Consider the following 3882-nt stretch of genomic DNA (forward strand, 5'->3'; position numbering starts at 1 on the left):
ATAGATTGAACTCAGGCTCTTCCGGGACAGGGAAAGAGTGCCAGCCCAGAGGCTACTGGGCACCATTTCAAAGGGGTAACATCCTATTTTTCAGAAAACTGTAATACACTTTCAAAGCGGTTTTCAAATAGGCTGCTAGGTAGAGACTGATTATCCACATAATCTGCTTTAGGAGGTGTAATCTTAAAAATCAGAGACAGGGTTTTTGAAATTATCCTGATATTTGTGACAACAAGATGTATTATTTGAAACAAGCCACCAAACACAAGTGTCATATATAACAATTCATTTGTGCACCGGGTTCAACTGCGCCAGTGTTGCGAGGGGGCAAAATTGCGACATATGCAGTTGAGGGGAGAAATAAAGAATGTCCACGTGCTTCTGCCCCTTTTCAATGCTTTATTCACTCAAATTACTCAATACAGTTTCACTCTATAGGTTCTTAATCAAGAAAACAACAATCCTTAATGCTAAGCACTGTAACAGACATAATCAATTCACAGCAAACAATTCTAGATTAATTCTAAGTACTGCAAAACACACTTAATCATGACAGGCTAGTGACAGACATTCCCTCTTTGTGCTAAGTTCAAAGGTCTTAAGTCTTAGGCTTTGAGTCCAGCAGATGCACACTCATTCAAATTGTGGTGATCAGGTCTGGAACCAAGGCAGGATTTTCCTGGTGTGGAGCAGATGACCACTTGAGGAGGGGCTCGTAGGGAGAAGATGCGGCTGTCACCAAGGTCCAGATGAGGCGGTAGAGTTTGAGAGTGGTGAGGATCACGCAGAGGCTCAGGAAGGATGACATGTGATGGGATGTCAGGTCCTCATCAGGCTCTCCAGCTTGAGTGCTTCCTTGTTTCGGCTGGCTGAATCCCTATTCATTTGCTCTATCATTTATACTAAATTTGGGGGCTTTTGACCCCCCTTTCAATCCTTATCAGCTACCACCAGATTTCTCAGTGACATCATTTACCCTAAGGTCAGAAACATCTGGTCTGCTGGTCTCCACCCTGATCTCCTTGCCTTTCCCTCTTATCAGGTGAGGACAGCCTGCCAGGGGTTTCACTCTCTTTTATCAGGGTGAGGGGAAGTAACTTGTTTGAGGCCATACTGGAGGGATCTGTGGATGTGCCTGGTGAAACTGCAGGTCTTTTAAAATGAAGCTTTTTTTAAAAAAATGGAGTTGCTTAGGCTCAGGCCTAAGGCCATCCTAACCATCAGGATAAGTGCACTGGATACCTTCCATACCTTTCCTAGGCAGAGATTTCTCTCTGATTTATCCAGGATTCAAAAAGAATTACTCAGAGCAGATTTCTATTCCAGGCTTTTCTCTGCCAACTAAGACTCATCCACAGAGTATAGCACTGGACAACACCCAACCTAGCATAAAGTTAATTCCCAGGGAAGGAACTGTGGATTCCCAAAGCCTCAAACAACCCTGGCTCAGGGCATGTAAATTTGACTTCTTAGATCTGGAATCTCACCTTCTTACTCCTTTTTCATGTTCTTTAAGTCTCAGAGGACATCTCGCCATCTTCTTCCCATGACTGCTGTTCCTACACTCTCCCATTTCATGGGCATTGGTACATCTTGTTTGTCCCAGCATCCCCACTATTAACATATGAACACAGTGTCTTCCAAAAGCAAATGCTCAAATACTGTGTGGTAAATAAAAGAATTAGTAAATTCATCCTACTTTATTGAATAAGCCAAATATATCCAGGTATATATCTTTAATTTCACAGAACACTGAACTAAAAGGGAAAAGGGAATGCAAACACTATGTTTTACATTTTTCCAGTATTATTGATAAGGTCATTTACATTTTTAAGAAAATTCCTGTTCCAGTGCCATATTATCCTATTCCAGGTCACACAAATAAGATGAAAGATTTCTCAATTTGTTTTTCTAATACACCAAATTATTACTTTTGAGCAAGAAAAAAATAATAAATTCATGAATAATACCCCTAAACTAAGATTCAAAAGCTAATTAAATATGCTATTAAAAGGAAAATTATTTGAAAAATACACTCTCCCAAAAAGATAAATCTTGACACCACACATATAAATCAAGAACACAAAGAACACTGCCTTCCCTCCAGCTCCACCATGGCCCTTCGGAACTCAGAACCTTTACTGTCCTTTTCAAACAGTCTGAAAAATCTGCCTCAGATTTCATTCAGGCAGAAGTTGTTGCACATGATACTGCAGCTTGCACTGTCATAGCTGCAGCATCACCTGCACCATCAGTTACTGCCTAGGCTCTCCCACAACTCTCAGAGCCTCTTTGTACCAGGTTGGAAATGAACCAGGGATGGTATCTTTTAGCTTGGTCAAAAACTCCAGAATTTTTTTCTTATTGGTTTCAGTATGGGCTCTTGAACCCCACTTGAACTCATAGCATACAGGATCACTATTGGGCACCTGATGGTATTCCAAATATTTTTTTTGCACCCACTCTTTGGTAATGAGCTTCCTAGTATCCCCATAGATGAAATGCTCCTTTCCAGCATACACCTCAATTGCCTTCAGTACCTCCCAGATTTTCTCCTCAGTGGTGCAGCTGCCCTCCATAAAGATGGTACTCAGGATAAGTATCAGGAGACCAGTCTTAGGCATGCCCTGGTCATCATTTAGCATTCCATGATAGGTGAGGTCTAGTGTGTCATATATGATATAAATGTGGTTGTTAGGGTCCACTTCTGTCACAGCAATGCCAAAGACTAGCTCCATGAACTTACAAACTTGCCTCATAATCATAGGAAAGTGGTCTTTATATTCCTTGATGATAATTTTTAGTATTTCTGCCTTTGTGGTGAGCTCCTTGGATTTATACTTGAAGAGGACAAACTGTACTAACTCACCCACTTTCTTGTCTAGCACATCTCTAAGGGGAGATTCACTATCCTCAACTTCTTGGCTGCTGGATTCTACTTCTACTTTGGTGTATGAAGTGGAGGAAGAAAAGGGACTCTGAGGACTCTGGGGAGTACTCAAAATTGCAGCAGTAGACACTTCCTTTTCTTCCACGGTGCCTGGGATCATAGAAAAGGAACAAGAGAGAGAGGAGGGAGAGGAGGAAGAGGAGGTGGAGGGGAAGGAAAAGTGAAAAGAAGATGAAATGGATGAGGTATCCTCTTGGTCAGCTGCAGGAGCCTGCACAACCACGGACTCTTCTGCCTCATTCAGGTCTTGGAAGTCTTGCTCAGAGGTGAGGCGTGGACGCTTAGGAGAGGGAGGCATGATGATTCCTCCTGCTGGAAGCAGTAGGTTGGAGTGAGAGCAGGAGTGTTGTGATGGGATCCCACAAGCCTGGGGGTGAGAGGGACAGTGTTAATGTCCTCAGGTAAAAAACTTACCCATGATGACATTGACGAAAGGTCACTTACAGATTTCTTTAGTGATGTCTGAGAGCCTCACAGGTTTGCTGTCTTTCTGGTAGGCCTATGCCCTAAGATCCTGTAGGAGGACATGAGAAAGTTCCTCATGACACAACCAACTAGCAGAGTGTGAAGCTCCAGGGTTGACAGTGGGGAAGGTGGGGTCCATTGCTGTGGGGTTCCCTCTGTTTGATAGCGACAGGGCCCTTGGCCCACATTCAGAATGTGCCTCACCTTGGTTCCCAGCACTGAGCCTCCTCTGCTCTACTGACCTTATATTGCAGACTGAAATCTTCACTTCCCAGGTCCTGGTGCCCCTGTAAGACGAATTGAGGGGTCCCCTGTAATTTTAGAATACCAGCACATCTCCAGGCCACCTGGGACTGATAGAGTGGAGTCAGACTCTGTGAGACCCTCCACCCCATAGTTCTAGGGTAGACGGTCCCCTCAGTGTTCACTCAGATAGGGCCACATCCCCAGCACTGCGCTGACCTGAA

At 43.7% G+C, this 3882-nt stretch overlaps 1 pseudogene; it reads right to left on the reverse strand.

Moving 5' to 3' along the window:
- Window positions 1–2262: 2262 nt before the first annotated feature.
- LOC114084680 (melanoma-associated antigen 10-like) lies at window positions 2263–3248 on the reverse strand (annotated as a pseudogene).
- Between the last annotated feature and the right edge of the window lie 634 nt (window positions 3249–3882).

Source organism: Marmota flaviventris, chromosome X (genome assembly GCF_047511675.1).
Source record: "Marmota flaviventris isolate mMarFla1 chromosome X, mMarFla1.hap1, whole genome shotgun sequence".
NCBI lineage: Eukaryota > Metazoa > Chordata > Mammalia > Rodentia > Sciuridae > Marmota > Marmota flaviventris.